At 45.4% G+C, this 12,132-nt stretch overlaps 1 protein-coding gene across 4 annotated transcripts in view; it reads left to right on the plus strand.

Moving 5' to 3' along the window:
* Nucleotides 1–12,132, plus strand: part of ZDHHC14 (zDHHC palmitoyltransferase 14) — a 278,540-nt gene that overhangs the window by 42,953 nt on the left and 223,455 nt on the right. The gene's annotated exons all lie outside the window — the stretch shown is intronic.

Consider the following 12,132-nt stretch of genomic DNA (forward strand, 5'->3'; position numbering starts at 1 on the left):
ACCAAGGAGCTCATCCAGAGTCACTTGGGCTTGTGAGGGGTGGGCTCAGAATCTGTCGCAGATTTGTCTCTCTGCAAAGTGCCAGACACCGTGCCGGGTTCCAGGGACACCCCAGGGAACAGGACAAGCCCTGGCCCCCAGTGGAGCCGTGCGGTGGTCGAGGAGGGCAGGGAGGTGCAGACAAACGAACAGCGCAGAACTAGAGAGAGCTAGACTGGAGATGGGGGCGGGGAGAGGCTCCTGGGAGAAGGTGACGCCCAGGGAAAGGCATGCGGTCAGAGGAGAGAGGGAAATTCTCATGAGAAAGCTGATGAGGAAGCTTCAGTCAGGAAAGCTGCCTGCACAGTGGAGACCAGAGCCCCCCGCCCCGCTGACTGTTACTATGCATTGGGGCAGGGCTACTTTTCGTGGTGGTGAGCTGAGCCACAGTTTCTTTATAATAACTCCACTGGAGCATAATTCAAAATTGGTATCTGTGCCGAGTAAAGGTAGTTATAGGTGCCCCATATATAAGCTGGGCTCTAAGAGTGAATATGGAAAACCAAGTAAAACCTGGATTGTCTTAACATTAGTATTGTAGGCCACTCGCGTTTCTCGGAGGGTAACGGTGGTGTGGATCATTGATAAAAGTTATATTTGGCTTTGGACTTTGTGGGCATTTGGACTGTATCTTTTAAGTTCTATTTTGCGTAGGCTATGTGAAAATTAGTTCATAGTTCCCTGATTCATACTGACAGCAGGTAGCTAGAAAGATTATAAGGTTTTTGAGGACAGGTAGTAAAAGGGCTAAAAAAATGAACATTTTTCTGCGGCTAACCTTAGAAAGCGTGCGTAACGTCTGATTTGGATGAACTTCTAGGCACTGATTTTTTATATGTATATTTTCCATGTGAATTTCTGTGGATTGTCTGATTGAGTCCTTCGGTCTTTTTGAAAGCACTTTCATCTTAATTTAAGAAATTATGAGTAGTACCTGCTATGGTAAAAAATTCAAACAACCCAGAGGCTATCAAATGAAAACTAGTTCACCTTGCCTTTGCTGCTTCTCCCCCGTTTGTAACCATTAGCAGTTTTATAGTGTCCTTCCAGAAATGTGCGTGCAAGTGTGTGTACGTGTGTGCACGTATGTAAAAGCATATGTGTATGTATGTATATACATATATATATACTGTGCAAATGAGATCATACCATATATACTGTTCTGTACCTTGTTTTTTGTCAACTAATATATTTTGGGTATCTTTCCCCTCACCATTTATAGAGCCCCTCTCTCTTTTTAGGGGCTGCATAGCGTTCTCTAGTAGGGATAGACCATAATTTACTTAGCCAGAAAGGACTTCTAGGTTTCCAAGTTTTTAAAGCTATTATTAACTAGGCTGTAGTAAACATTCTTGTACATACACATTGGCACATAGGTGTGACTTTATCGATACGACTGTATCAGATGACTCCAGCTGCAAGTTACAGAAAATGATGCCTTGCATTGGCTTATGTGATAAAGAAATCTGTTATCTCCACAAGAAGTCGAGGTCAGGCAGGCTCCAGGGCGTCTTTGTCCATAAGCTCTGTGATGTCTCAAGGGCGCAGGCTCTTTTCTCCTCTGCACTCACTTTCTGCGTGGTGCCAGGATAGCCACACTGATTCCAGGGGACACATCCAGGGGAGCGGTGAGACCGTCGATACCGGCATGTCCTTCCCAGGGTGGGGAAGCCTTTCCTAGAGGATGCCTAGTCGGTCCCATTACCCATTCTTATACCGCTCACCAACCACAGGGAGAATGTATGTTGAGAGGTCAACTTCCATACTCTCTGAAAGGATAAAGTCCCACAAGTGGGATTAGGGGTTCAGCAATTTTAATGCTAGACTTAAAATTTTGCAGTATATTCCCAAACTGCCTTATGAAGATGTGGCCCCAGTTTATACTTCCTTAGGCATAAATCAGGGTTAGGCAGTTGTTCAGGAAGTGATTTATAGATCCGAGAGTGTTGCACTTTGGTTTTTGTAGCGTGTCTATGAAACCTGACATGTTTTTATTTAACTGTTCATTATCAGGGGTGTGTGCCCTTTATCTAGAAAGGATGGCCAAAGCAGTAGGGAAAAATGACAGGTTAAAAACTGTAGGACAGGACATGTGGGTGGACAAGACTTGTTCATACTTCAAGGGCAGAAAGAGGCCTTTAAATTATTGATATACGAAATACTCCATGACTTTGAGTGCCTTTTTACTGCACAATGAAAAACAGACTACTATGCCCGTCCTGCTCTCCTCCCCTCTCCCCATCTCCATTCAGTATTCCAGAAGCATTTTAGTGAGTTCTTCAAAGATATCCACTTTGAATAATTCACCAGGTGTATGTTTCTGTGCCAGTCAGAGCCCCACACATGTGGTCGAAGATAAGAGCACTGAATTGAGTAGGGGGTCCTGGGAGGGGGTGGGGGGATGCTTTAGTGATTAGATCACTATTGAGGACTTTGAGTGATTGAACTCTAAAATTCTAGGATGCCATACATAGTGTAGTCCTTGTGCTAAATTTAAAATGTTCTCAAGAGCTTGGAGCCCATTTTGTGGAGCTGCAGGCTTGGAATAGGCCTGGAAATTCAAGGGTTTCTTTGGTCTTGGGGTGGTGGGCTTCCCCGGTGGGCAAAAATAAGGAGCTTAAATTTTCTGGCTTCTTCCTCCTGGGTTGTCCCTCCAATTTTTGGTCTGTGATGACAGTGTGGTACATCTGTTACAGTTGATCAAGTGATCAACCTATTTTGATACATTATTATTAACTGAAGTACGTAGTTTATATTATGGGTCACTCTTTCTGTTGAAGTGTTGTATGGGTTTTGACAAATGCATAATGTTCCAATGTTTGAGCACCTTCAATTTAGTATCAGTCTATCATCAGTGCTACTGGTATTGTAGAGCCTGGAATAGAAGTTAGGAAGACTTTGTACAAAGAACTTGGAGTCTAAAAAGTTTTCTATAAACTAAGGTACAAGTAAACTGCCCACTCAGTAGACTGTGAATTAATGGAATATTATGTGCTTTGAGGGCTTGATGGAAAAGTATTAAAAGAACAATAATAACTGACATTTGGGTTGTGTTTGACATAATTGTCTCATCTGACCATTCATTCATTCAGCATTTACTGAACCCCTTCTAGGTTTCAGGAGCCTTATAACAACTCTCAGGGGGAGGTAATGTATCTCCACTGTGGAGGTGAGAAAACGGATGAGCGCGAGGGGTAACTCGAACCCATGCGTCTGGTTCTCAGTACAGAGCCCTTTCCAGCAGGCCACACTGCAGCCTGGTGGGAAAAGCTGTTTTTCAGGCAGCTAGAGACCCTTCTCGGGATGCTCTTAGCTCAGCCTTCTTAATTAAAGGGATAACAGTAGCACAGGAGGGTGGGCTGAGGTTGGAACCTCAGAAAACTCTCCATGTTGTTAAGATGAATGTGGATATCCGTCCAAGCGTTACCGTCGGGGAAGCACTACAAACTATTTTTCTTTGCCAGACGTTTCCCATACCTGTCTAATGCATGTTCCAGGATTTTTATTTTTAAACTGCATCTCCGTTTCTGGATTTTGCACCTCCATCCCACCCATCCCAGATTTAAATGAATAGTAGGAGGCCAGTTCACCCTTGCGGAGTTAATCTCACCTAGCCTCTGGTGTCATGTTACCCAGGGAGGCAATTAGACCTGACTATATGGTGGGAAGATGTTCAGTGGAAGGTTACTAGTCTTAATAAAACCCAAGTTAATTAAAGACTTCTCATGGCTCATTATTATTTGAGCATACTATGTGGTCTATTTTCATTTAATGATTTTTAAAGTTGTTTCATGTTTTTAAGATTCCCCCCACCCCCCATTATCAGAGAGGGCAGGATAAACTATTCATGGTAACCAGGAAGAGGAAAAGATAGTAATAGTATGTATAAGGCATTTCATAGACCTATTCAGTGCTTTCTTGTATTTTTATTTTGTATTCTTTTATTTTGTACCTTTTTTAGTCCCTCTTTTGCACATTTCCTTGTAAAACAGAGTAGCTCTTTCCATAATCTGACTACCCTGGTGGCCTTTTGTACGCAGGAGCACGGATCTGTGTACTTTTAGGAAAAACACATTTAAATGTGTGCACTGTGTACTTACTTCACCTCCCTCTTTTTAAAAAGCAGTTAATTTACTTTCTTATGCATTCCTCTTTTCCGTTGATAAGGAAATGTTTTTCAAGGCCAAACAACTAGGCTATGAGATTATGTGTGTGTCAAGAGGCACACATACCTTCCCTCAAGGCAGCTGGTACTTGAGTGGGTAGAATTGATTGCCATTGACATTCCTTAGCTTAATAAGGTCCTGGAAATGGCATTGGCCTTGAACTCTACTGACCTCTCCTGTGACTGTAGGCCTTAGTTTTTCTACCTCAAAAACGGGTCAAATGAAGCCAGCTGACAGGAATGGTTTCTAATGAAGGAACTGACACTGATAATTAAGTGTTGGAGACTTTTTATTTTACATGCAGGAGGACTTTTGAAATTCCATTTCCTTTATTTAGAATTTGTGATAATTCATACGGGGCCTGGGAAGACTGAGACATTTCATTTTTTTGTAGATTGTAAATGAAATAGGACAAACATGATCCATAGGGAAGTATAGGAAATAGTTAAAAGAGCAAACTGGTTTTCAAACTCCTGAAGTTTGCTTACCCTCTGAAATTGAACGTAATAAGCCTGATTGTATTTTTTAAATACATAATTAAAGCTTCCCTTTTATTTAATTCAAATGGGTGAGGCTTTACTGAGTATTGCAGGGTTCCCTGGATATGATTCTTTTTAGCACATATAACATCTAGGTTAGATTGGGATGGAGTATTCTGACTTTTAAATATTGGTGGACGTCTGAAGAGACTTTAAAGCATTCACTTGTTATGTCTGGGGTTCTTTGACATAGGATAGTGGCAAAGTCTCCGTTTTGTAAATCAGGAGAATGACTTCCAATCTGCAGGTTAACTTTTGAGAAATACAGCTTCTAAGTTGCTGAGCCTGTCTAAACTCTAGGTATTCCGAGTGCCGTCTGTGGATTTGCAGGATGGCATCACCTAGGAGCTCATTAGAAATGCAGAGTCTCAGGCCCCACCCTGACGTGCAGACTCGAAATCTGCGCTTACTAAGACCCCCAGCAATCTGCGTGCAGGTCCAGCAATCTCCATGGAGGTCAAGTTTCAGAGCGCCAGCCCAGGCACCTCGAGCCCAACCTGGCAGACCTTTGAGGTAAGCTGGGTCTGAACTTGTCCCATCCAAGGCACTGGCTTCTTTCACCTGAGTTTTAACAGACACATGTCTTTTGCTGAAAACAAATCCACTTCTTCATATCAAACAACACATTCACTGAAATAATTTCTGTAGATGTTTGAGAGGCAACCACTGTGTGATATATTTAAACTCACTTTGTTCTGCTGAAAATATGTTGTAAAGAGTTCTGAACAGGGGAAAAAAGCAAACCTTCAAGGGAGACTGCCGCTGACAGAATGACAGACCGTGGAGGTGAGGATTTTTGTTGAACATTAAGGATTTATCTGTTTATTAGGTAGGAAGGGTAAAGATATGGTGGAGATGTTATCCAGCCCCAGCGAAAGTAAACATTGAGTCCAACGAGGTCAAACTGAAGCATAATCACTGCCCTATTTTTTTCTAGCACAATTTTGAATTACAAGGGAAAAGAAAAGGCAGACAGGGAAAGAACAGGGTGAGCAGCCTTTCTGAGGCTGACCCATTCTGTCCACCCAAGATCTGTGCCGAGCACCTAATTAACAGAGTCAGAAAGCAAAACTGGTGCTTTATTTCTGCTGTGGACAAACAGCTAGTTACAAAGCCTTTATGCAGGACCTTGTTAAATCTGTTCTAGGCCCAAGGCCCAGAAATACCACCACAAGCAGCGATTTTTAGTAAAGAGGGGATATATTTGTAGGAGATTTGATTAATTATTAAATATGCAAACCCTAAACCAGTAGTCATCATTGGCCATCTCTTGTGAACCTCCCATGTCCAGTCCATCACCATGTCCTGTGAATTTCACCAAGTAAATATCTGTCACATACACCCTTTCTCTGCATTTCACGGGCCCAGGCCCAGCTTTCTTCAGCTCTCGCTGGGACCACTGCAAAGTCTAGCTCACCCCCTTCTGTCCCCACCAACCCCATCCACTTCACTCTTTAAGGTCTAGCCACACTATAGCTAGAGGGATCTTTTCATATGAACTCTGAAATCACATTGTTCTTAATTTAAAAGAAGGCGCCATTATTTTTATCGGGATTACATTACATTTATAGATTGATGTAGGAAGAATCAACATAGTTGTGTTGTTGAATCTTCCTGTCCAGGAACAGACTTTTCAGGTCTTCTTTCGTGTCTTCCAGCTTAATTTACATTCTATTCATATGGATCTTGTCCAATTCTTGTTACATTTATTCTTAAGATTTGCACTCTGTTGTTCCTATTATAAATGGAGGCCTTTGCTTCCAGTACCTCTTCTAGCTGGTCATTGTTTGTCTACAATCAGGTTTTTGCTCCTGCCATCTTACTGAACTGTCTCATGGTTTGAATAGTTTCTTAATGGATTCTTCGGGGTTTTTAGCTGTATGAGAATATCACATGCAAATAGTGACAGTCTTACCTCTCTTTTCCTGATTTTTTAAATCTCTGATTTCTTTCTCCCACTCAGGTACGTTGGCCAGCTTCTCAGAGACCAGTGATAGTGGACATTCTGTCTTATTCCTGAGTATTGAAATGCTACTAGTGTTCCCATTCTAAATGCGGATTTTCAGGTCAAGATAGCTATATTTTATCATGTTAGGGAAGTATCCATTATTACTTCATTAATGAAGAATTTTTACAGGGTGGTTTTAAAAATTCTGACCTGATTATGTCACTCCCCTGCTTTTTATTGCTCTGAGGAGGAAACTATTCTCACCTGTGTCCCAAGGGCCTGGTGCCCCTCAGCCTCATCTAGCCAGATGCTTCTAGAGAATGCTTTGCCCCTTCCAAACTTAGGACCCTTGGACACCTGTTTCTTCTGCCCGTAAGGCTCACTGCTCTGCCTCTCTCACCCCAAATGTCTTTGCCTGAACCACTCCTGTGATCTTTCTGAGCTCGTCTCAGTAGTCACTCTCCCAGGGAAGCCTCCTTGATTCCTCAGCCAGAGTGGTTGTCCCCCTAGTGCCCTGCCCCCTTCCTGGAGAGCCAGACAGAGTCAGGTCATGAGGTGCCTCGGGCGGTGAGTCCCAGGTGGCCAGACCAGGGGTAGAAGGTCAGGAGGAGGCCATCACGCGGGTTCACGTTCTAATGATGAGACCTGGGCGTCAGGTGATGGTCCCGGGGGTGGGAAGGAGGGAACAGACGTGAGAGACGCTGTGGAGGTAGGGGCTTACGGCTCGACCACTGAATGGAGGCAGAGGTGGGGACAGGAAAGGGACATCTAGGGGTGCCCTGAGGTCACGTCTTGCGTGATCTGATGCCATGCGCTGAGATGGGGATTGGACATTCATCCAGCAAGCATTTACGGAACGGCTTCGGTGTGCCAGGCGCTGTGCCAGGCTCTCAGTTTTCAATGTGACATGACGGACACGGAGCTGTGGACCTGCTGAGTTGGGGGGACCTGTAGGGCACCCGAGGTGGGGAGGAGTAAGGCGTGTCACTGGGTCTGTGGGTCTGGAGCTGGGGGAGGGCTTGGCTGGGGAGTCATCTGCTGCGGGTTAGGATGGGGAGAACCCAAGGAGCATGTCAAAGAGCCAATCAGAGAAGTTTGGAGGAAAACAACTTTTCATGTGAGGGAGGAGCAGAGCCTGCAAAGGAGTCTGGAAGGAATGATGATGAGAGAAGAGGAAAACGAAGGGGATGGGGACCTGGGAACCAGGAGGAGGGCATTCCACGGAGCGGGAAGTGGAGCCCAGAGTCAAGTCCTACAGAGGGGCGAGCGAGGAAAGGGGCGGAAGGGTCACTGTGCTGGCAGCTGGGAGGTCACCGGTACCCTCAGCAAGAGCATTTTCAGTGGAAGTGGGGACGTCCTTGTAGGGGTGAAGAGTAACAGCTGGGGGCTGAGGGGTGGGGGGTGGGCGCTGCAGTTCCTACTCATCCGACGGCAGGAGGAGGCTCAGACAGCATCCCGAGGAGAAGGTAGCAGAGTCAGTGTGGAGGAAAAGCTGGAACAAGTGGGTGAAGGAGGGAAGAGCTGGACAGCAGGGGCCCCAGGGAGGATGCAGGGAGGGGAGGAAGGCGTCCAATGCAGGAGGTGGGGAGTATTAGCCTTGTCTGGGGAGGGCCACCCCTGCGCAGAGACAGGAGGAAAGGGAGACAGGAGAGAGGACGGTGGAAGGGCAGCTGAGGGTGTTCTCACCGCATGGCCCTGACTTTCTTGGTGTTGTCAGAGGCCAAGTGAGAAGAGCTGTGAGGGTTGAGGGTTCCACGTTTGGAAGTGTCCCTTAGTGAAATAGGGAGGGAATTTTCCAAAGGCATGGCAGGATTCCTGGGCCTCTGGGATTGGAGACTGTTCACGTTTTGGGGAATCTGCTCCCTGCTCTGGTTTTCCCCAGCAGGGGCTAGGAGCATGGAGCTGTGTAGATGGGGATGGTTGGCTCGATTCATTCAGGGATGGACTATTTAGCAGAGAAAATGCAGGACCGGGAGGCTGGAAAGCCAAAGACAATGGCTAGAGAGAAACCAAAGTGATGAAGCGTGTGGTCTGGGCCGGCAGAGGGAGGTGAGGAGAATAGAGGGGTCCACAGGGAGTGTGTATGTTGAGATATCAGAGAGCCGAATTGGAGTATACTTCAGAGAGAGCAGATGTGCCAGGGTTATTAATCCTGCAGGAGTGAGAACCAGAAATGTGATATGAAATTGACCCACCTCCCATTAGAATGTGGAAACATCTTTTTTTTTAAATTTATTTATTTCATTTATTTTATTTTTGGCTGCGTTGGGTCTTTGTTGCTGCGTGTGGGCTTTCTCTAGTTGCGGTGAGCAGGGGCTACTCTTCGTTGTGGTGCGCAGGCTTCTCTTTGCAGTGGCTTCTCCTGTTGCGGAGACGGGCTCTAGGCGCGCGGGCTTCAATAGTTGTGGCGCACGGGCTTAGTTGCTCCACGGGATGTGGGATCTTCCCGGACCAGGGCTCGAACCCGTGTCCCCTGCATTGGCAGGCGGATTCTTAACCACTGCACCACCAGGGAAGCCCGGAAACATCTTTTAATCAAGATCCTGTCTAACCTGTTATAGGCTCTGAGGACAACGCGTGGAGGGGGTGCTCTAGTCTTCCACCTTTTCTCAGTAATAGCATAAATGGTGAATCTAACAGGACACTGCCGGGAAGGGGGGAAATGTGATTAGAGGAATCCTGAGTTCTTTCCGGGGGCTTGCCCTGCCATTGATGTGCACCGTTTTCAGCGCCTTCCCAGGACAGCTGTTGGTAAGACTAAGAGACCTCTGCAAGGGTGATGTTCCAATGTGGCCAGACACTGAGAGAGCCACAGTGGGGTTGGCTTCTCCCCCCGTGTGGGCAGCAGCGCACAGAGCGGGAGGGGAGAGGGCTGCACGCCCACCACACAGCCCAGGCCTGCTCCCACTCTCTGGTGGGCCCGGCCTGGCCAGCTCTTCTGTGGTAGGAAGCTGCCAGGGAGAGTGGACTGGGTTTGCAGAGTAGGATAAAACCAGTGATCTGTGAACTGGTATCAGTCTAAAATTATCCTGTGAAAAGATAAGCTTTAATATGTGTCATTAGGTGGAATGACAAGTAATTGAGAGGGAAATTTCTCATTAAAAAAAAAACTCTCTGTACAAATCAGGCCTCTTACATAAAAGAAAAGGGTGGGGGGACTTTCTCAGCTGCTCTTTACAGCGGGACCCTGAAGCTGCGGGCCAGAGGTACCCAGTGGGTGAGCGCGGGGAGAGGCCCCTCTGCCTCGCTTGCCACCTTCAGCCCAGGCTTGCCCAGGAGGAGGACGGAGGGCAGGTCTGGTGCGTGTTCACTAGTGACCTTCCCGTCGGTGCTGGGTGCTTCCTGAGGTTAATCATAGCACCTTTTAGTCATTTGTTCTGGCAAATGTTCTGTGTGTCTCCCTACATCAAGTCTCATCTCCTGACCTTAGTTGTGTCCTGACCTTGGTTGGGTCTCAACAGTCAGAGGTCTCCACGCCCAGCACTTGTTTTCCAGGAGCTGTTATTCATTGTTCTGGCCCCTGGCTTCCATTGTGCTCGAGTGACGTTCATAGTCGTGTACCTGGGTGACAGGAACAGTGAGTCACGGTTTCCCACGTCTGGTACCTTTAATTCCTTCCCTTCAAGGGGTGATGAGATTGTGTGTGTGTGCCTGAGAGCGGGGAGGGGAGAGGTGGGTGACAGCTTCAGTCGAATGACTGGAATCTAAATGAGTCTGAGTCATCTCACCCTGCGTGGATGGTGGTAGGCAGGGAAGGAATGGGCTGGGGTTGACTAAGACCTTGAGGAGGTTTCTGAGGCTGCCTTCCTTGGGTCTGGATAATGAACACCTAGACACTGCTATCAAGACTTCTGGGTCACATTTTTCCAACTGAGAAGTGGAATCCAAAACTGGGTCATGAAATCAATTTAATAAGTTGCTGGTCAGAATTAAGAATGGAATAGAATAGAATAGAATAGAAAAGGATAGAAAATAGAGGGACTTCCCTGGCAGTCCAGTGGTTAAGACTTCGCCTTCCAATGCAGGTGGTGTGGGTTCAATCCCTGGTCGGGGAGCTAAGATCCCACATGCCTCGGGGCCAAAAAACCAAAACATAAAACAGAAGCAATGTTGTAACAAATTCAATAAAGACTTTAGAAATGATCCACATCAAAAAAATCTTAAAAAAAAATACAGTACATCTCCTTTGGTAAAGGTTAAGTATTGTTTCGTAAAATTTTGTTTCAGGTGTGTGTGTGTGTGTGTGTGTGTGTGTGTGTGTGTGTTTTAGACTGTGATGTAAAAATGCATTTATTGCTATGGTTAATGGTCCCAAAAGTTTGAAAACCACTGCTCTAGATGAATTGTTGTTTTTAATGAGCTCTTTGGATAAGGATTGAGGATTATTTATTCATTTTTGTATTCCCCTGCCTCTAGCTATATGTAGCATATGTTAAGTACTTAGGTATTGATAGATGGCTATTTGTGGACAAAAGAAGGGAAGGAAAGAGAAGAAAAAGGAAGAAAGGATACAATGGAATATTACTCAGCCATAAAAAGGAACGAAATTGGGTCATTTGTAGAGACGGGGATGGATCTAGAGACTGTCATACAGAGTGAAGTAAGTCAGAAAGAGAAAAACAAATACCGTATATTAATGCATGTATGTGGAACCTAGAAAAATGGTACAGATGAACCAGTTTGCAGGGCAGAAATTGAGACACAGATGTAGAGAACAAACGTATAGACACCAAGGGGGGGAAAGTGACAGGGGTGGTGGTGTGATGAACTGGGAGATTGGGATTGACATATATACACTATATGTATAAAATGGATAACTAATAAGAACCTGCTGTATAAAAAAATAAATAAAATAAAATTCAAAAAAAAAAAAAAAGAAAAAGGAAGAAAGGAAGGAAGGGGAAGGAAAAAGGAGGAAAGGGAGAAAACTCTGATTTCATAGACCTGAAGGGCTGGAATAAGGCAGGTCGGGGGATCATACTTCATTCCTCAAGCTCATGCCAGGATGTCAGCAACCATCTCTCTTCTCCTCCTTTTTCAAAACAACTTCCTGAGTGATCTGGAAAGTGACTCAATGAAGACTCCATAAGGATGGGTAGGGTAAGCAGCTCCAAGCCAAACAGCCAAAGATCAGAATAGTAGAGGATCATCAGGGGCAAAGGAAGTGTCTGAGAAGATTCTCTTGCTGAGGGTGTATGTAATCTCTGCTGAAGAGATCTTGATTGGGGAATACAGTGTATTAAGTTCCTATTGCTGCTTTAACAAATTTCCACAAATGTAGCGGCTTAAAACAGCACACATTTATTATCTTACAGTTATAGAAGTCAGAAGTCCAAAATAGGTCTTACTGGGCTAAAATCAAGATGTCGGCAGGCTGCATTCCTCCTGGAACCCCTAAGGGAGAATCTTTTTCTTGCTTTTTCCAGAGTCTGGACGCTGC

Source organism: Tursiops truncatus, chromosome 12 (assembly GCF_011762595.2).
Source record: "Tursiops truncatus isolate mTurTru1 chromosome 12, mTurTru1.mat.Y, whole genome shotgun sequence".
Taxonomy (NCBI): domain Eukaryota; kingdom Metazoa; phylum Chordata; class Mammalia; order Artiodactyla; family Delphinidae; genus Tursiops; species Tursiops truncatus.